Here is a 22393-nt window from a genome sequence, read left to right as displayed (position 1 = left end):
TCTCTCTTAAAACCTGTACGGTCATCTTACATAGGGTTGAAAGAGGTTGCAAAAATGAGAAAGACATTTTGTGTATCCGAGGCTGACCCCTCCTTAAGCCTTACTGCACGTAATCTGAAGCTAGTAGCCTCTTGCTACAGAGAACCACGGAAGTCCTCAGTTGGAGGAGGAGATTCCCTGACTCTAGTCCGAACAGCAGAGGAGGAGACGCGCAGAGCGACTGCTGCCGCTGGATCGTGGAGCAAGTGCATTCTAGAGGTGGGCCAACAGAGAGGACTTGGTGGGGTAGGAGCCCAGGAAACATCACTGAATCCAGGAATGCCTGGGGTGAAAGCTCTTCAGCCCCCGTATCGAAAACAGCAAAAGGGAAGGGAGACGAGGTCCAGGGAAGGCCACCATGACAGGATGCTACAGAATGACAGCCAGAGATGAATGCCCCCAATAGCAGCGTCATTGACCCTCCCTGGCAGAAGCACTGAAAGGGCACAAGTACTCGTGCCGCACAAGAAGAAGAGAGGCAGGTGATTGGATGCTGCGGGTCAGCAGAAACCCTGAATCCTTCACCGGCGAGGGAGCCTGTGAACAACCTGAGCAGGGGCCGAGGGGTCCTGAATAACAAATGACACTCAGGGGAAAGAGAAACTGTAAATAACCTATACCATGGCCAAGGTGTCCGAAAAGGATACAAGAACTGATACCATTACAGTAAACCAAGAGAATCATATTGAAAAGTTCCATAAGGAGCAAGGGATGCAAAAAGATCACAGAAACCCAGGGGTTAGAGAACCCACAAAGCCTATAAATGAGTGCCACAATGCAATATTCACATACAAAAATGAATAGCATCTAATTGAGTGAGCAATATTTACTTATAGAGAGGGCACTCCCGACTAGTTACCGACTATGAGATAAGGTCTGAGGAAGGGCTGATGATGCTCCCCAATTTCCCACTGTAAATAATTCCCTTGGATTGCTATGTAACTATGGAGAAAAACAAATGTTGTACCTGTCCGGTGAAAGGGAGAGATTTCCATTATGACAATCTGAGTTTTTACCTTTACTACTTTTACTCTTCTCAGTGATAAATGGGGAGACATGTAACTTTTAGTGAGGAAGTAAGGAGAACATTCTCTGCTTGAGAACTGTCACTCTGTCTCTTGTCCACTCCACAGCTGAGAAAACTCTAACTTAAACTAAGTATGTGATAGAATTCTATCTGTTAGGTTTTGCTAACCAGAGGTTTTTTTTGCTAGGCAAAGTGATGCTGGTTTTCTCTCTCAGAAAGTATGCTCTGATAAAAAGGCCTTACTTTCCAATGTTCCAAGTTAACGTATTGAGCACATGGTTACTTTTGTTGGACTCTGCCTTCTGACACACCAACAACTGCAATGTGATCTGGTATCATAGCAGTCACCGCATGTGCATTCTGTTGGGAAGGAGGGGCGAATGTCTCAGGCCCCTTCTGCGATTTAGGACGAGGCGATTGTAGATGGGGATGCCGTGAGGGAAATAGGAGAATGGAGCGGGAGGGGGGCCACCCACAGAAACTAGATTTTAGGGGAAATGTAGAGGATTTCCCTATTAGCATCATGTGTGTAATGAAACTCCATTTTAGAAGTTAGATGCCGTTTTGAAATTGAGACCTAGTGTCCTAGTTATGCCAGCACACTTACATTCAGTCCCGACGGTTAGAAGGGTCTGTGTGCGTCCTGTGCTCGCAACCCTGGAAACTCTGCAGACGGTTAATTTCTCAAATACATACACACATAGTTCTTTGTTGTGCATTATCAATAGTGCATGCAACCCAGAAGGACTGTGCCATGCCAGACCAAGACAGGGCCAGAATGGATCTTTGAAGAACTACCCCGGGAGAAGGGGGTTGAGGGCTTTGGGCATTCACCAGGCCAGATCTAGAAGTTATAGGGCCAGAGACCCCCAAGCCCCAGGCACAAACATTCAAGTACCCTGACCAGCCTAAGAGCCCTGGCCATAAACCTGTAAAGTGATCAATCAATCAAGAAGATCAGAGAGTAGAGGCAGGCTGCCTCCACCATTGGGACATGTGATTTGTGCTGCAAAGTGCCAGGGAAGAAGGTAACAAATGTATGCTGCGGGTGGGAAAGTTGCGGAGGCGCCGGCATGTCTGGGAAGGAGCAGATCTTCATGTAGTTCTAAGAGGTTATCACAACCTCGAAAGTAGCCGCCTCGCTCATGTCCTTGGTACCAGGTGCACTGTAGCTATGAAATAATGATTTGTGTAACTATTTGCCAATTACTGCTTTCATACTGGTTGACGAAACAAGAAGATCCCCATGTAGATGAAGATGGACAGTAGATGTTGGGATCAATCGCCTGGCATCCCATATGGAGCAGGCTATATGTGTATGGGGTCGAACCAACCAGCCACCTGGATCCTGAAACCTGTGTAATTTACATCACTTATGGACCTGTGTACCCTTAAAAACTATTACTCATGCAATTTATTTCATAGCGCTCTGTAGCAGCAGAGTCCTTTGTTGGCACATACCTGTATTTTTGTAAGATTAAACCTTGTTCTCGTTGCAAGAGGTGTGCTGGGCTTATTTCTCTAAGGGGTTGTATTTTTTCTGTTGTGAGCATTGAATGGTAACTTCAATTCCTGACAATTCCAACAGCCAAAGGGTACCTGTAGCAGTGGTAACTACCCATGTTTCAAACTATATATAACTGTGTATCCCTATGACCTGGTGACAGCACCTCTGTTAAATGTAATTATAAAACAATTTCTAGTTTCATATAGTGGCCTATGAGAAACTGCAATTATAACTGCCAAAGGCCATCGGATGTAATTTCATTCAAATGCATATCAACTGGTTTCTGGTGACTCCTGCAGCAATCAGAACCCTTTGGGGATGGAAGTGTCACCCACAACTGATGCTGTGCCCAGCCCTGGATGTCCCTTTGTTCGCTGCATGGAAGACTTGACACCTTCCTAGGAGGACAGGAGCTGTGTAATTTTAGAAGATCTCTGCAACACAATGACAAAGTCAGACCAAAGGGACAATTACCAGAGACCTTTTGATTCTGGGAACTGACATCAGAAGGCACTACCTTTTTGTCGCAGCAAGGATTGCCCCCTTACAGAAGGCTTGCAATGAACAAATCCATTGTGGAAAAATTACTATATAAGGCGGTAACCCACATCCCCTTAACTGAATCTTCTTTAAGCTCTCTTTGGGGAATCATCTTTAAAAATCATCTTTGAATGATCCTGGAAGAACCCTCTTGAAGACGATTTCACTGGAACCTTGTTGGTGTAAAGACTGCCCAAAGTCCCCAGCCACTGGAATGACCAGGATTTCTGTGGAAGGTGTAGAGTCTCTCCCTACTCACTTTAGAGGAACATTTAAAGTGACCTGCTTCTGGAAAGCCTGACTGCTGCTTGACAATGATACCCAGTACTCTGCTTGCTCAAGTGGCAAACCTGCAAGCCTCCCTGTCAACCTTTCTGACTGAGAATGGCAGAAGACCAACTCGCCTTTCCTCAGAGACCCAGCGCAAGGTCTTACAGCAACCCCAGGACAAAAGGAAACTACTTTCACCTCTCTCTGTCACCTGCAACTGATTAGAGCTGCTACAAGTGTTCCAAATGCCTTCAAACTGCTGCAAATATCCAACAAAGTTGCCTTTGACAATCTTCACTTCAAATTTCTTTGAATGCTTTTGAGATGCAACGATCCAAACATCACCTGCCTGTTCAAGCTTCTTTGAGCATCAAGCCATTGCCGCTTGTCGAACCTCATTGTGTCAATGGAACCAGTCAAGCAAGGCCCAGTCGCAAGTTGATTTGCCACTTAACCGAAAGAGACCCTGTCAGGTCTTTAAACTGATTGGATTTAAACATTGCTGTTTGTCTCAAGCTGCCTCGATCTATTGCTGCTTGTTAAACTGCACCATGTTACTGAATTCCCATTGAACCAGCTCAACCAGCTGAAACCGAATTCTATGCACCAGAAAGTGGAAAGAAACCTGGCCGGACACTGTCAGTCAGTTGAAAGAAGACAGTGACACTACCCCGCCCCTCAGGATCTGACAATGGAGATCACTTCTTTAATGCACTCTTCAAAGAAATGTCCCTTTAATTATACATAAAGCACAGATTGTGCTCAGTTTATCACCAGCAAGCCAACAGGATAATGGAACGCTAAATGGCCTATTGAAACAACGTCTTGGTAAGATTTGTAACACATTAAAAATAGTTGGCTTTACTGTCTGCCACTAGCATTGTTTGCTCTCCATAACCAGCCAGGATCAGATCATCATCTTATACCTCACGAGATAGTAACAGGCAGGAGACTGCATACTCCACTCACACCTGCACGCACAGCCTGTGATGCACAGAATTCTGCACAAATTCTAGGTGAGGAATTTCAGGGATATCTTAGAGAGTTAACCAAATCTGTCAGACTTATTTCCCACCAGATCGGGTCCCATCCAAGAGAGCTAGCTTCACCAGTGATAGACACACCAACAGCACAACATGATCCAGAGTTTTCACAAACGCAACAGCTCTTCACCGGCGATTAAATATCAATCTGCAACTTCATACGGAAGTGGAATCAACCAAGATTTGAGGGACCCACAGCGGTCAAAATTGCCGGGACGCAAGACGTGGACCCACATAACTGACACCCGGAAGGACAACAGATTCAACTCCCCCTCTCCAGGAGCACAAGGAGGAAAAGGGGGGAGAAAAATATGAGTGCCATTGATATTTCTTTACCTTCTCTGAACTCAATGCACCCCTTTAGGCACTCAGACACTAAGATGTTCTCACAGCCTTCACGGACAACAGACAATGTTACAAAGATTATGCCTTGTATCATTTTTCTTTTCTTTACTTCTCTCTCTCTCGCTCTGTCTGTCTCTCTCTCTCTCTCTCTCTCTCTCTCTCTTTCCTTATGGTTGAATTCATATGGTTGTTTTCAAGGGGTAGGTCCAGTAACGTCATTAACAATGCATATATTCCAGTGAATAGAAGGGATGTTTCAAACCCAGGAGTTTATTTAGGTAGTGTTAAAGATGTGCATCACTCGGAAACTGACAATATGTGGAACCACCAGATGAAGGTAGTGGGAAGAGGGATGTCAAGCGATTCTTGATATGTGGGTTTTTTAATCCCCCATGCAACAGGCACACCAGACTGTTTATAAAATAAAAACTACCACCAGAAGTAGTCCAATCTTTAGTGCATCTTGCCCAATGTAGGGTGCAAAGATTGATTCAGGGACACAGGGTCCAAGCACAATGGGTAGAAGATGACACCACTGCATACACAGATTACTACATAAAGTTAAAGACGATTGCAGACACAGAGAGTTTGAAGAATCTTATAATGAACTATCAAACAGTAGGGCAGAGTAAAGGTGTAGCTGTCTTTATGGTACCATCCCATATCAGGTGTCCTTGCTGTAGGTGGACAGAAACATGGCCAGTGCAAAACAAGACTTCAATTGCAGATAGAAGGTACGGCTTATTATTGAGATGAAAGGGTCAAAGGGCTGATGGGCTACAAAGCAGGAGGGATAGTTGCACTATCAAAGAGTGCAGTATCGCAAATAAATTAGACTTGTTTTGCTGTTTGGGAGAAGTTTGTTACAAAATAGAAATGGATTGGCTAGCATGAGAAGCTTACCCAAGTACTGAAACTCAACCCAATTCTCCTTGTGTTTCAGAGGCAATGGCAGCATGCATATGGGGACTAACACACAGTGTAATATGACCATCGATCTCACAGACATCAGAGGGGGAACAGCAGCCCTCATGGACATATATTGGATTTGTGGGGGGTTAGCCTAGACCAAATTTCTGCCACCCTGGAAGGGTGTGTGTTCCTTGGCAACCCTGTAGTCTCCCATGTTCGTTGTTCGAGAGCCATTAGGTTGATCACCCTCCAAAACAGATATGTACGTGATCTACCCACCACCATCGAGGGTGGCATGTACGCAAAGATAGGTAGTTCCTGTTGCACTTACACACCTTTCAATGATGCAGATAACGGCACCCTAACCCAAGCCATTCACTCACTACACACTTTACACACTACGAGGGAGAAAGAAGGCTGGGTCACAGAACAAGATTGTTTTACTTCTACATTTTCATGGGTACCATCGTGGATGGGTAATATATTTAAAGTGCTGATTCATGTCCTTGTTCTGTTGCTTATCCTTCTTTGTACCTGCCAGCTGTTTATGAGATGCTGCATAAAGGCGGTGGCCAAGAGAATGCCTATGATGTCACTTGCACTTTAGGTGAGGCACTCCCCTTTTAAAACATTTGCATCCACAGACAGACGGAAAAGCGAGATTGAGAATCGCATGGTTAGAATAGAACAACCGATTAGTCCACCAGGAACACGTTCTGATCCCCCCGACCCAGAGAACTAGTGGGAAGAATACATTTACAGCTCAAGGGACAGGGGTTGCTGTTTTTTGACATGTACCCCAGAGGAATATGCAGACAAAGGAGTCAACCTGTGTAATGTTAGTAAGGTATGGGTACCAAAGACTGATTTTGACAAAATGAAAGATGCAAGTAAGGTAGTTCATGAATTAACTAAGGGGGGGAATGTTCGGATGCAGGTGCAACACCCCAAATCTGAAGGGAAGTACACGCTGTGGAAATTCTATTAGCATGAAGATTTGGTCATTTTTAGTGTTAGTGTTTCTGTCATTTATCGCAGCATTTCAGGCCATTTTAGGCTTGAATTTATTTCTGCCACATTCTAGAAAGCACTAGGCTCCTGAGTATGTGGTAGAATGATGGGCAGCAAAAAATATTGTTACTGGTTTCCGTTCGCAATAAGAGCCTTTTGCCACATTAGCCAGAGTCCTGCCATTTTGATCTAGGCCCCGTCACAGGATGTAGATTTCTGTTATTTAGGGCACCAGGCTGCAGTTCTGAGCCTCTGTCTTTCCATTTAATTAAAATGTATTCTTGCTTCCCCAGCCAGTGTTCAGCATGCCAAGGTCCTTGGAGGAAAGGTAAGGGGAAACACACATATTAGTTATTGTTGCAGGGCCTAGATGTTCTAAGGAGCTTTGAGTGCAATGTAGAATAACGGTTTGTGTTCTTGACGATTGATAAGTACAATAAATGTGAGAGAGCCATCCAAGATGGCTGCCTCCTAGAGAGCTCCGTGTGGCTCTCCATTAATCCTGCGACATCCTCTTCTCTACGGTGTCCGTTTCTCCCACAAACACAGCCAGGTGCATTCAGGAGGCGCCGACGAACATTTTGAGCCGAAAATCGTCTCTGGCGGCAGAGCGACGGCCGAGTCCCGGCCTGACCAGCAAGGCCTGCGGTACACGCCAGCAGAGCGCCTGGGACGGAAGAGGAAATCGGGTGTGGGGGGCAGGAGCTTCCCATTAAAGTGCGAGCAGCGGCATCAGTGTAACACCCGACAACCAGAGCCTGCCGAGACCCGTTGAAGCGTCGAACCGGGCCGCTTCAAGCAGCGGGTAGACGTGTGCGCCAGCGGCGCCAAGAGACACACAGTCTCCGTCCCTGCGGCGGCCCGGCCGAGGCTCAAGAAGAAGGGCGGCGGGCAACAGTACCCTCACCGAGCACCCAGGTAGGAATTCCCCCCGCCAGCGTGCGCCAGCTGCCTCCCCGATCCGCTTGACAGCGTGACAGCTGAAACCCGACACTGCCGGCAAAATCCTCTGTGAATACGGGAGGCACAGCAAGATACGCCTCGCCAGCAACCGTCCCTGGCGCCCAACCAACTGCCTCCCCTCGGTGCGAGGGCCGCATCCGACCCACTCCTGGCTTCCTGGAAGTGCGAAATTATCGGGGCCCACCCCCCCACCCCCCCCAAAGCAAAGCGACCTGGGGATACCACCACCATTCCCCACAGCCACAGCACAAGCCGCAGCGATCAGCCCATTTGGCCAGGGCTAACACTGTCGAACCCCACAACCGCCGAGAAACAGAGCCCAGATCGAAGATCCTCAACAACCCTTAACTTACAGCAAAACGGCAGGCATTGGAGATTCCGACTAACAATCTCACCCCTAGAGGTTTGGCTACGACACCTAACCATAAAGGCCCCGCCGAGCGGCGACACTACTCTTCACATCGAGGCCCAGGGAAAATCCGGCAGCTTACAACCAGAATACCTGCAGCCTGAGGAACACAGCAAACCTGCCTGAGAACCGCAGAGGTCGATCCGCCTGTTCCACTCCCGATTGCTCGGAAGCAGAAGGTAGCTTGAAATGGGGAAAGTTGACAAAGCCCAAAAGAAACTGACTTTTGAGACTGGCTCCACCAGCAAACCACATCCCGAAGCTAGCAGAGCGGCGTCACCAACACCCACTAGGTCCCTGCCAGAAGAGCCTCTACCGAGCTTCGATATCAGAGAAATTTTGATGGACCTCAAAGCTGGAATTGGCGACTTGGGCAGCAAACTCGACAACCTGTCGTCTAAAGTTGACCAGCTGCAACATCGCCTCGACAAGCACGCCGATGGTTAGATACAGTAGAGCAACGAGTATCCGACCTGGATGATGGCGCAGCGAGCCTTACCACTCGAGTCACCGCCCTCGAGTCCCAGTTGAAAGCAGTCTGCGCTAAAAACGAAGACTTAGAGGGACGCTCAAGGAGGAATAACATCAGAATCATCGGAATCAGAGAACAACAACTCCTGACGAAAATGGAAGACCATGTCGAACAGATCTGCATAGACCTCTTCGGGAAAGAGCAGCTCTCCAAACTGTTTGTAGTTGAACGAGCTCACAGAATTCCGAACACCAGACCAGTCCCAGGCGCAAATCCACGGCCGATTATTGCAAAACTATTAAACTATAAAGATAGAGATGCGATACTCAATGCAGCCAGAGAAAAAGGGAACCTTCAATATGACGGAGACTCAATCCAGTTCTTCCCAGATTTCTCCCCTACCGTTCAAACACTGAGGCGCTCCTTCACGACAGTTAAGAGGAGGCTGAAAGACAACCAGATACTCTACTCAATGCTCTACCCAGCAAAACTTCGCATTCAACATGATGGGAAAGCCCTCTTCTTCCACACACCTGAGGAAGCCAGCGATTACCTTGATCACGCTGGCTGCAGTGCCGCCCCTAATAACCCCTTGCAGCAGCGTGAAAACCGAAGATGCAGAGATCCGCCATAACGGTCGTCCCAGGCGCTCAAGGGGACGGGACTCATACCCACGACACCAATGCACAAACCTAATACCGCAGAGACTCACTCCTAGTACGTTGGAGAGCCACCCTCCCCTCTCAGGAGGCACAAGCGCCCCAAGCACAGCATCCCTTATAGTTTAGTTATGAAGAGGGAACCTCGCGGGTCAGTTGGGGGTTACCCGCGCGCGGGAGGGAAGTCACAGTTACCACACCACCTCCAGTTGAGGTGCGCATCCTCACCTTCGTTTAGCCACGAGGAGCGTCCAAGTTTTGCGCCACCAGTTCCACGCCGTCCTCCGACCCCGCATCCCCTTCGCTCGCCACCACTGCTGGTTCTCCGCCCATCCACCGAGCCTCCGGGCAAGATCAGAGGGAACAGGGCTGTCACAGATACTTCTCCTCGTACTCATCCTACTCCAGAGGTGTCGCGATCTTAATACACAGAAAGATTAGCTTCCGGCTTGTCCACACTGCAAAAGACAACGAAGGAAGAACTCTCCTTGTCAGCGGCATCATAGCAGGCCAGAAAATCACCTTCGTTAACTCTTACGCACCAAATATAGACGGCCCGGACAACTTCAGCTGGGTACTATCCCATCTATCACACCAAGAACCTGCGACCATAATCTGGGGCGGAGACATGAATACAGTGCTGGACCCGGTGAGAGACAGGTCCAGAACAACCACACAACCTCCATCCAAGGCCTGCCTTCAAATAAAAGAAATCTGCAAGGCATTCAATCTGAAGGATGCATGGAGAACATCTAAAGGAGAGCTGCGTGAATACACCTTCTATTCCTCTGTACACAACTCGAGCTCCAGGATCGACTATCTTTTCACCTCAGTGAACGGCCCGTGGACCAACGGCCCATGCGATATCCATCCAAGAACTCTCTCAGACCATTCCCCTGTAACTCTCGTTCTAAACTCGACACACCCCAAACCCCCCCTACAACGGTGGCGTTTCAAAACCGGCTCAATGCGGGATGAAGTTTTCGCTGCCGAACTAAGAGAAGAGATCGCGTTGTTCCTCGAAGTCAACACAGGATCTGTGACCTCGCCAAGTACACTGTGGGAAACTTTAAAGTGTTTCATCAGAGGGGTCTGCCACGCCAAAGAAAATGGCATACTGAAACTCATTCAGCGGGAGCTGACATCCTGTGAAGTGAAACTAAAACAACTTGAACTCCAGCGCACCAGCACAACCAACCCAAGCATTCCAGTCGCTCTGAGGGAAGAGCTACAAAAATTCAGCAACGCAGCGGATCGAGAAGTGAAATTTCTAAATCGCAACAGTCTAGTCAGACAATACGGCGAAGGACAAAGACCGGGAGCCCTCCTGGCAAACCTGATCAAAGCACACAACAAACTATCACCTATAGAAAGGATTCGGACCAGGCAGGGGCAATTCGTCCACACCGATGAAGATATAGCGGAGGAATTCAGGCTTTTCTATCAGGACCTATACAGCAACAGTCACAACAGCGACCCACAAGTCTCGTTGGAGTACCTCGAAGATGCAGAGTTGTACTGGGTCGAGCACTCCCTGCGAGAACCACTGAACGACCTCATCACACAAGAGGAGATCATAGAAGCTATCAAAACCCTCCCTAGCTCAAAAGCCCCAGGCCCAGACGGCCTAACAGGGGAATTTTATAAAGCCTTCACCACCACCCTCGCCCCCCTTCTAGCGACAGTATACGCCGAGGCACTAGAAAAAGCGACTCTTCCCAACTCCTCCCGCGAAGCCAATGTCATTCTCCTGCACAAGCCAGGCAAGCCACCAGAGGACTGTGCATCGTACAGGCCCATCTCCCTCCTTAATCTCGACAACAAGATACTCGCAAAGGTGCTTGCCAAAAGGCTACTACCATTGATGCCCACCCTCGTCCTGGCGGACCAGGCAGGCTTTGTCCCAGGCCGCAACACGACCTTCGGCATCAGGAGGCTTTTCAGCGTCATTGAAGCACTAGACCCCTCAACTCAAGCAATAGCGGTCCTCCTCGACGCCGAAAAGGCATTCGATTCGGTAGGATGGCCATTTATGTTTGCCGTACTCACCAGAATGGGCCTGGGCGCCCGCTTTGTCAAACTGGTATCGCTACTGTACAACGAACCGCGCTCCAACATCATCGTAGGAACGGCAAAATCGGCTCCAGTGGTAATCCAGCGGGGCACCAGACAAGGCTGTCCACTTTCAGCATTGATCTTCGCCCTGGTGATGGAACCACTGGCCTCCATCCTAAGAGAACATCGACAATGGAGAGGACTCGTCATTGGACCGCACAAGCTTATCATATCCCTCTATGCGGACGACGTGGTCCTGTTCGTTCGCGATCCCGAAGAGAACCTGAACCCAGTCATGAGGGAGGTCATCAAATTCGGAACAGCCTCCGGCCTGAAAATCAATCAATCAAAGTCCATAATATTCCCGCTGACCCCAGCCACCAAACCCTTCGAAGATGACTTTCAATTCACATGGAAAACATCCAACGTCCGATACCTGGGAATTCAAGTGTCCCTAAGCTACCACGAGGTATTCCGCGACAACTACGAAGAGGTGACTAAGTCCCTCCAGGAAAAAGTGACAAGATGGAAGACCCTACCACTAACGCTCTGGGGAAGAGCTTCTCTAGTCAAGATGGTGATTCTACCAAAACTACTCTACCTGTTTACCAACATTCCAATATTCCTTCCCCAAACTTATCTAAAAAGACTAAAAAGCATGGTCCTCGAGCTACTATGGGCAGACAAACCAGCCAGAGTAGCATACACAACACTGACACTTCCGGTGGCGAGCGGTGGCCTCGCACTCCCAGACCTGGAGAAATACTTTTGGGCAGCACAAGCGCAATTTCTCAGTCACTGGTATGCCTCCCACACAATCAGACCTCACGTTCAGGTGGAACGAGCGCTAGCAACACCAAACCTGCTAACCGCAGTCGTCATCAGTCAAATTCCCATTCCCAACGCCACCATGAACGTAATGCTGTCAACATACAGAGCTTGGCTCAGATTAGCCCATAGATACGGGGTAAAAACGAGATACTCTCCCCTGTTGCCTGTGAAATTCATCCCAGGAGTTCCACTAACATCGGAAAAAGTATTCCACCAATGGGCCAATAAACTGAAAATTGAGACTTTGGGAGATCTCTTCACTGAAGACGGCTTTATAACCCTGCAACAAGCAAAATCGAAGGGCGGCAACACCGCACTTGATATATTCCTCTATTTTAGGACCCGATACACGTTTCAAGCGCTCCTGCCGGACTTCCCACGTCAGCCTCAGACCTGGCAATTACTACACAACGTCATTCAAGCACAAGGTGAAGGCAAGCTGGTGTCACAAATCTATAAAGCTATTATTTCTGATACATCACCTAAACTCCACCAAGCAAAGACCAGATGGGAAAGGTCCCTGCATAGTACAATATCAGAGGAGGACTGGACCTACATCCTGAAGCAGACTTCAAAAATCGCCCTCAACTCGCGCCTTAAACTAATCCATTTTAACTTTCTACACCAGACCTACTACACCCCTGCGAAAGCAAATAAACATCACCCTGAAGCAGCGGCAAAATGTGAGAGATGTGGGGTACATTCAGCAGACTTCGTCCACTTGGCATGGGACTGCCCCGAAATAACTCCGTTCTGGAATCAAGTCCTAGAGACAACAGCAGCAATAGTGGGAGAGGCGATACAACCGAGCCACACAGCGGCCTTACTGGGCATGACAAGGCTGCTCCCTGCCCCGACAAGGAAGCTGGCGGGTCTTCTGCTAACATTGGCCAGGAGGAGAGTGGCCATGTCCTGGGGCCGAGGCCCTCCCCCATCATTCATCGCCTGGCGCAAGGATATCCTCTATTGCCAGGACGTGGAAACAGACTTTGTCAAACAACTTCCCCTTCATGCCCGCCCTCCAGACATCTGGGGTCCGCTGATAATATTCCTGCTAAAAGAATCAGAGGAGGCCTCTACCAGCCAACCAATTGCCTCAGACATAGGAGAAGAGTCTCGATGAAGGCTCAGAACTAGCAACACCATCTCCATGCACCATCGACCTGGAATCAGGACAACACAAACAGTTGAACTTCGGGGCCGAGCGAGAAGGGCAGGCGAGGAAGGGAGGGGGGACGAGGGGTGAGAGGGACACGGCGCAGAGTTAAGTCCACCCTAATGTGGGTGAGTATTTGTTTCTATGTTTTAACAGAATATTACAAAAACCAAAAATAAAGGTTTTAAAAAAAAAAAAAGTACAATAAATGTGAAGGACATATTTTGTAGTGAACGACGTCTTGAGTGGAGACATTGCCAAAGCGTCAAACTAGATTGTGGATATACTGCCTGGGAGGGAATGTTCGGGCAGCTGAGTCTGCAATAGAATGGCTTGGTAGTACAAATGAATATGAGAAATCGATTTCCAAACCGTGGAGCCTCAGTTACGTTTTTTATGAAGCCACCTGGTTCCCAAGAGATAGCCAGAAGAATGTGTGCCATGGATAGCAACATGTTTCAAAACGGGAGTTGCAAAAAGTGTTGCAGCGTAAACTGCTACGAGGCCTGGGAACTATCTGGATTGCCAGATTGGCTGAGCTCATGGGAGAAGATATTACTGTGTTTAATTTGCTGACTTAACTGTTCATATTCACTACTTGATTGGGTTGTTTCGATAGGACTGTACATAAGAAGTTACATGAACTTGTTTACACCAATGAAGGGATGCCATTTTAGACAATGTTACATAACATTAGCCAATCAGGATGGAGTATTTTCTGCTGACTGCACAATTAGGTCATTCGTAGGGGGATGCACTTAAGATGGTCATGGGTAATGTACTAACCAATAGAGTGTGAGCATTTATATTGTGTTTAGATTTCTATATAGGTGGGAGCCAATAGGGAACGTGGGATTGACATGTACTTGATTCTTGTAATGTATTCAAATTTTGTGTTTTTTGTCTTTAAATACTGCAACTCAATATGGACGGTTCGACAGCATTTTCTAAGGAGCTGGGTGACCCTCCTGTCCGTAATTTGCATGTATTAAAGCTGTTTTTCTTTGCAAATCATGTACTACATTCTTGCTTCCTTGGATTGATTTTTCCAATCGTTTTTTGGGCCTACCGTACAACATTCTGCCTGTGAAAGACATCAAAACATTCCAACACATATAAGTGTATTTTGCCCATTTGCCCGCCTCCCCCCAGTAAAGACTGCAGCTGTCTGTCTGGGTTTGTCATGTTGAGGGATATAGATTCTCTATGGTTTATTGTGGCCTTCAGAGCTGCAGGCGTCTTTTCCCCATACCTTTAGCCATGTGAAATGACCTACAGCACCTTGGGGAGTCAAAAACCCAAAAGAAAGACAAAGGGAAGAGATCTGGCAGAGATGTAGATGTTGAGGAGAGTCCCCATACATTGTGTGTGTGAGTAAGGGTGAGACAATGTATGTAGCTGACAAGAGGAGCATACCTAAAGTCAGATTCTGGCCGATAATGGACACAGAGCCTGTAATGAGCAGTCAGAACAAAAAAGAGGATAATGAAGGAAAGAGTAAACACAGGCCAATCTCAAATAAGTTAAACTCTCTTCAGATGGGGGAGCTAGTGAGCACGACCATGATGGTCGCAGGCCTGTGAAGCTCTCCAGCACAATTAATATCCGGCATATAATCCGGCGGTCTCCGTGAGTATATTTCACGTTCAGCTGCGGCAGTCAGAGTGGGATCGCATCAAGCCCCTCCAGACGCTGTTTTGGGTCCATCCGGAACCGGCAGGGTGGTGAACCTGCAATGTGAGCCTCGGCAGCCCTCACTTCGGAGAGGAAGAGGGGGAGGTGCAGGCCTGCTGGAGGTATGGCGCGGCGGCGACCCCCGCTGATGGCCCTTTCCAGACGCCGGCGAACAGACGCGGGCCCGCTGGAGTGCCTGCCTCCTGTGTGGGGCGGAGGAGGTGGACTGTGGGTGTGTGAGGTGGCCTGGCCCGGGCCGGCTGGAGCGGCGCGAGCCTCACCGGACGTGCTGGATGCCTTGGTGCTCTCCGGAGCTGGCCTGGAGTAAGGGCCGCCGAGGCCATTTGGCGGTGCGGATGCACGCGGGTGGCTCTTCTCCCTGGCGGTGATTCCTGCGGGCACCCCCCGAGGTACGGGGGAAGACTATGCCTACAGCTGCTGAGAGAAGACGTCGGGTGGGCAGAGGAGGTGCTGACCCGCTAGCCCTGTGTCGCCCCCCTTTGGACTTGCTCTGTTGCTGCCTGCTTGGGACTGCCTGCGCAGGAGGCGACGATCGGCGGGAGGCCGGCTCTGCTACCCACCGGGGAGCATTGGATGCTCGGGCCGGGATTTACTGCGGCCCCCAGGTTGTCTCTGCTCCGGCGGATGGGGGCACTCGGCGCCGCATTCCCGAGTTGTTTGATGGCGGCGAGGGCGGAGGGGGGTGCGGCTGTACTGCAGTGCTCTGTCCCGCGTGATTGAGGACTGGCTGCCCCTGAATTTTTGGGGACTTCTAGTGGTTGATCCCCGGTGTAACGCTTGCCTCCTGGTGGACAAGATACATTCGGAGCTACTTGATTTGGGTGTATAGTGGCCTCTGCGGGGGGGGAGGGTTTATTCTTGGTGTCTGAGCTGGGTGTAACTTGTCCTGGTGACTGATACGGGGCTCTGACCTGTCCTCCTTCAGTGACGGGGGGAGCCGGCACGGGGGCACTGTGAGCTTTGGTCACCACACCCAACACTATATCCAGAGACCCACTCACCATACCGGCCATATCTAAGTCAGGAAAGGGGGTAAACAACAGTCTAAGTTGAACTTTGAGATGCCCACACGACCTAAAGACTGCGGAACAGTAAATGATGCTGCAGCGTCGCATGCTGCGGATCCAGAGCCAGATTCTGCCACTGCCTTTCATGATATTAAGGTTATGCTCATGCAATTACAATCAGGAATACAGTCCATGGATGGTAAGCTGGATACCCTGACTTGCAAGGTGGACCACATGCAGGTCCGTTTGGACAGACATGGGGAAAGATTAGATGAGGCGGAGGGGCGCCTTGCAGGAGTGGAGGGAACGGCGGCATCGGTTTCGGGAGAAATGTCTGTGGTCAGGAAAGCCCTGAAAAAACTTAGAGAGAAGCAGGAGGATTTAGAATCGAGATCCCGCCAAAATAACATTCGAATTGTCGGCCTGTCGGAGTCGGAGAGCCAGGGGAACATGGAGTCTCTGGTGGAGGACATATTAAGAGAAACATTGGGTCCTTAGGGCTTCTCCCCGATCTGTGTGGTTGAGAGAGCACATAGGCTTCCGAGTGGCCGGAAGCCGATCCCGGGGGCCCCGCCTCGTCCATTGATAGCCCGGTTACTGAATTACCGGGATAGAGATACGGCATTCAGGAAAGCTAGGGAGAAGGGCACCTTGTTTTATAAGGGGGATGCAATCAAACTGTTCCCGGTCTTTTCGGATAGGGTGCAAACGGCCAGGAGAACCTTTTTGGAAGTTAAAAAGAGACTGAGAGAAAAAGGTTTGAAATATGCAATGTTGTTCCCAGCCAGGTTGCGTGTGGTACATGATAGAAAGTCAATTTTTTTACTAACCCCGGAGGAGGCCTCCTCTTTCCTTGATATGTTGTCGCGGTCTCCTAGACCACGGGTAAACAGTGACTGAACCCGCTCAGGCAGGGAAGGAACTCCTGTTGTTGCAGCTGCCCTTGGTAGCTGGTGCTATTATTATGTATGGAGACAACTATTCTGGAGTGGTGCATTGGAGGGTTGGGCTCGTAGTTGCCCTTTGAGCGAACGCTGTGTGCATTTAAGCTGATGAGGGTTGGGGTGCTGGAATGTTGGGGTCTCCAGCACAGATGGGGGGTGTTGGTGTTGGGGTTTGTAGGGGGGTGGGTTTTGTAGTATGTGGGGCTGGGTGGGTGGGGACTTCGCCGACAGGTTGTGGGGTTGTCGGTAGGATGGGGGGTGGGAGGATGGCAGTGGGGGATTTGGTGGTACACACAGAGGGCTTGGCAGCCTGTGAAGTTGGGTGGGGACGGGCGGGTGTGTATTCAATTGCTCTTAAATGGCGACAGTGGATTATATGACCTGGAACGTCAGGGGCCTTAACAGCTGGCCTAAGTTTCGGAAAGTTTTACGCTATTTGGAACGTCATAGGGTGGGGGTGGCTTTTCTTCAGGAGAACCACTTGACTGCGGCCACTGAATCTAAGTTTGGTAAGAGCTGGGGATGCCATACATATTTTTCTTCCTACTCTTCTTACTCCAGGGGAGTGTGTATTGGTGCATAGCTTGGTGGGCTTCCGCCGGGTAAAGGCTGTGAAAGATCAAGAGGGCAGGGCTTTGGTGGTGCAGGGGGTTATTCAGGGGAAGTTATGTACACTAATATGCTATTACGGCCCTAATCAGGATACGGTGGAGTCACTTGACTGGGTAGAAAGGCAGCTGGGGGTACTTCCTGAAGGGGAAATCATCTGGGCAGGAGATTTTAACTCGGTCTTGGACGCCACTTTGGACAGAGTGGGCAATGCGGTGCGTGCTTGTAGTAGGGCTTCCTCTAGGATTCTGGGTATGTTCCCAGTGTGGGACATTGAAGATGTTTGGAGGGTGAGACACCCTGGGGTGAGTCAATTTACGCACTACTCTGCTCCGCACGGCTCAGCGGCCCAGCTAGACTATTTCCTGGTGTCCCGTGCAGTCATAGGTCGGTCTGTGGGGGTAGGTATTCTGGCCCGTACTTTATCGGATCATGCTCCTGTCCTGTTATCAACACGTTTAGACAGCCGGGATAGAGCGAGACCGCCCTGGAGGTTTAAAAGTGAGGCACTCACAGATGAGGTATTTAGGGAGGAGCTGGCGAAGGCTATAGATCTGTATTTTGAGACTAATGATGGGTCGGTGGCGTCTGCTGGCGCCCTGTGGGAGGGATTTAAGTGTGTGATCCGGGGGGAGTGCATAGCCAAGGAGTTGGGGATTCTGAGGAAGCTACGAAAAGATCTGGCGGACACAGAGGAAGAACTGCGGGTTCTGCAGGGGGGGGCACCTGTCCCATCGGCGGCCCAGCAGGGAAATATTAAACAGAAATTGCAGGAGTTTTATGCCCTAGCTCAGCGGGAGGTTAAGTATGTGTGGGACAGGGTGGCTCCTCGGCAATATGGAGAAGGGCAGGTTCCTGGGTGGTCACTTGCGAGAACTATTCGACTGGGAGGCCGGGAGACCAGGGTGACAGTGATCACGGATGAGAGGGGAGTTGCCCACTACGAAGACAAGGGGATTGTTCATGAGTTCCAGGAATATTATGGCCAGTTGTACTCGTCCCAACTGACGGTGGCGCAGGCGGACATAGAGGCCTTTCTTGATGGTGTGGGGCTGTATTGGTGCTCGGAAGAGCAGAGGGAATGGTTGAACAGGCCGGTGTTGCTGGTTGAGGTGATGGATGCTATTAAATCATTGCCAGGTGGGAAATCCCCGGGCCCTGACGGCTTTACAGCCGAATTTTATAAGTGTTATGCCGAAAGATTAGCGCCATATCTTTTACGGGTGTATCAGGAGGCGGTGACCCGGGGCCAATTAGCTGATTCCCTTAGAGAAGCCGTAGTGGTTGTACTGCTGAAGCCAGGTAAGCCGGAAGGTGATTGTTCATCGTACCGCCCGATTTCACTTATCAATCTTGATAATAAGATCTTAGCGAAAATCGTAGCGACGCAACTGGCGCCGCTAATGCCAGCCATGGTGAGGGCCGATCAAGCAGGGTTTATCGCGGGTCGTTCCACCTCGTTCGGGTTGCGGAGGATGTTTGGTTTGATGGCGGCGTTGCCGGCGGATGACCCAGCTGTGCCGGTCGTATTGGATGCCACCAAGGCATTTGATTCCGTGGAATGGTTGTTTTTATTCATTGTTTTGCGCAGGATGGGCTTGGGCAATTTCTTTGTTTCCTTGGTATCGCTTCTACACACCGACCCAGTGGCTAGAGTGCGGGTGAATGGGCAGACTACCGGGGCACTACCGCTTGAGCGGGGGACTCGTCAGGGTTTCCCGCTGTCCCCCCTGCTATTCGCCCTGGCGATAGAGCCTTGGGCTGAATGGGTCAGGGAGTTTCATCTACACCGGGGAGTCCAACTGCATACCCATAAAGTCATAATTCCGTTATATGCAGATGATATGGTTCTGTTCATTCGCCATCCCGAAGTCAACCTAGACCCAGTTATGCTGGACCTTCAGCATTTTGGTGACCTTTCTGGGCTTAAGATAAATGCCAGTAAATCTGTTATCTTCCCATTGACGGGTGGGGCTTCTCAGTTTCGGGATATTTGGGGATTCCGGTGGGATCTACAGAGTACACAATATCTGGGGGTCACCGTAGCGGGAAAGAAGGAGGTGGTGTATACTGCAAACTATGTGGAAGTTTTAGAATCGGCCAAAAAGGCGATGGTAGGTTGTGCCTCACTCCCTCTTAATTTGTACGGCAGGATTTCGGTGTCAAGATGTCTATCCTTCCTGAATTTCTATATGTGTTTTTAAATGTGCCTATAAAGGTTCTTCAGAAATACTTTTGGGACCTTCGCTCAGCGATAACGCACTTTATATGGGCGGGTAAAAAAGCTCGGGTCTCTTGGGCAACTCACAGCGCCGGTTCAGGAGAGGGATTTAGCACTTCCCGATTTTGAGTTATACTACATAGTGGCTCAGGCTAGCTACCTTAGGTACTGGTACGGGATGGCAGCGGAGCACAGACATGTCGAGATAGAGAGGTCAATTGCATCACCGGCGTTGTTGCGGTCGGTTATCCTAACGGCTCCCAGCCGCTCGCGGTCTCCTCGTAATTTGGTGGAGCTTACTTGTTGGGCCTGGTCCTTTCTGGGACACGCACCCATGGGGGGTGTACTTTACTCACCGGAAATTCCGCCGATATACATTCCTGGTGTTCCCCTGACTAGCGAGGCGCATTATGTAGCTACTATGAAACGGTTGGGTGTCACTCGGTTGGGGGACCTGTTTCTGAACGGGGAATTTATCTCTATAGATCAGCTGAGGGATAGAGGAGCCCTGTCGGCATTAGATGTGTTTCTGTATTACAGGTTGAGGGTGACATTGCAGCGGTGGTTCCCTTCCTTCCCAGAGCCGCCCGCAGTGGCTGAGCTGCTCAACAAGGTGCTGGGGGGAGACATTGGACGGCGGGTGCTCTCCGGTTTGTACAGATTAACCCTGAAGGCAAGGCCAGTTGTGGGGAGGTCATCAAAGGAGTTGTGGGAGAGGTCGCTGGGAAGGGAAATACCGGCAAATACATGAGGGTACAGTTGTGAGATGACCAGGAAGGGGGCTGTTAACTCGAACTTCAAACTGATCCATTTTAAGTTTCTGCATCAGAGTTACTATTCTCCGGCCCAGCTAAAAGATTACTTCCCTCATAGGTCGGGGGCCTGTCTCAGATGCGGACAGGAGATGGCAGGGTTTCTCCATGTGGCTTGGGAGTGTGTGGAGTTGGTGCACTTCTGGCGGCAGGTGTTTGTGGTGATTGGGGATATTACGGGGCAACAGCTTGTGCCAGATCCAGTGATGGCCTTATTAGGGTACACGGAGCAGATACCCAAAGGGACTAGGAAACTGATAAATCTTCTCTTAATCCTGGCAAAACGCTGTGTGGCAATGGGGTGGGGAAGAAAGCAGAGCCCGACTGTTGCCCCATGGTTAAAAGATGTATTATATTGCAATGAAATGGAAACTAGATGGGATGTGCTGAGGGGGAAATGTCGGGGTGACAGTCGGATGTGGGATGCATACACGATATACCTCCTTGGCCAGCCGAGGGGGGGTCCTGGATCTCCTGCTGGGCTGGGAACTCCTGTCCAGTCGAGTCCTGAGGGGCGGTCTCTGCCTACTTCTTAGAACTGCATCCAGAGATCGGGCATTTTGTACTATGAGGCACCGCCGGCTTGGAGATTGGACTGGGAGTATCCCCTGGAAGAGCACTGATCCTGCCGCCTGGACTGCTTCTGGTTTTCTTGTATTACCCTCATGTGTGTACCGGGGGGGGTGGGGAAGGGTTGACTGTCTGGTTGATTGATTGTGTTGTTCAGCAAAATGCCAATAAAGAAATAAAACAATTAAAAAAAACTCTCTTCAGATGTCTTGAAAGTCTATATTTATTGAAACACACACAAGCATTCTTTGTACCATGAGAAGACAGTCAATATATGAATGAAAGATTCTTTAGCAGAAAATACAGCACAGGCTTTTTAAAAAAGCACCTGCAGATTTTGAAATGTTGGGATAGTTTCACCAGGTGTTCTCTCTTTACCTATGGGATTTGCAACTCCACAGAAGTATAATACATATTTCTGCAGTTTCACAAAGTTTTCAGTAGATTTGTACTGCTTCTAGTCATGAGGCATCAGTGAATATACTTCATGAGGCATCAGTGAATATACTAGGTATCGCCTCATACGACAATTGACTTTTTCAGTATCTTCTTTGGGATAGTTTGTGAAGTCTTTTCATTTTTACTTCTTTAAATGTTTACTTTTCCCAGTCAGGTTGTCATGTATTCTTCATTCAATATCCACAGCTCATCTGCTGTTACCTTCTTCTGGCTGTTGGAGTGACCAGTGAAAAACCTGACTGAGTAGATTATGAGATAACAGGAACTATAATATCTGACATGTCCTGGAAATCTTTAGAAATCCTGGCATCTGAAGGATCAATGTGCTGCTCATCACTTATTCTAGTCACTCTGCTTAAGGTGTTGACAGCTAAGGTGATCTCAAAATGCACAGGATAATTTAAATTCCATGAAGCTTACTAGCCTTCGGGCATGTCTTTCTCCTGCGTTAATGTTGAAAGGTTCTTTGTGGACGTCATAAGTGTTTTTTCAAAAAGTATGTTACTCCAAACACTAGCCCACAAGCTGTCATGTCGCCTCAATACGTAGCTGTTATTGAACATGGAGTAGACATAAGCATTTTTAGAGTCAATTCCATCATATGCTGAAGATATAGACATGCACACTTAGAGGCCGATTCATGGAATAATTAGCGCGGCGCAAGTGGGCAAAAACGTGCGAATCGCAGTGGAATAGCGAAAATCGCAGTGCAAGTGCGAAAATCGCACGAAAAGCAGCGCACATCGATTCATGGAAGGCCGTGCGCGAGAAAACCATCGGATGTGCGATAAAAAAGTGTGCGGCGCACGTTGGCGCACAGGCCATCTAACTGCGTGC

At 49.2% G+C, this 22393-nt stretch overlaps 1 protein-coding gene across 1 annotated transcript in view; it reads right to left on the bottom strand.

Annotated features, from left to right (window-relative positions):
* The window catches only part of LGI2 (leucine rich repeat LGI family member 2), an 828935-nt gene that overhangs the window by 370687 nt on the left and 435855 nt on the right, over nucleotides 1–22393 (bottom strand). The gene's annotated exons all lie outside the window — the stretch shown is intronic.

This window comes from Ambystoma mexicanum, chromosome 6q (genome assembly GCF_040938575.1).
Source record: "Ambystoma mexicanum isolate Mex_15411 chromosome 6q, UKY_AmexF1_1, whole genome shotgun sequence".
Taxonomy (NCBI): domain Eukaryota; kingdom Metazoa; phylum Chordata; class Amphibia; order Caudata; family Ambystomatidae; genus Ambystoma; species Ambystoma mexicanum.
The sequence above is the reverse complement of the archived record's forward strand: the minus strand, read 5'-3'. Positions and strand labels throughout refer to the sequence as shown.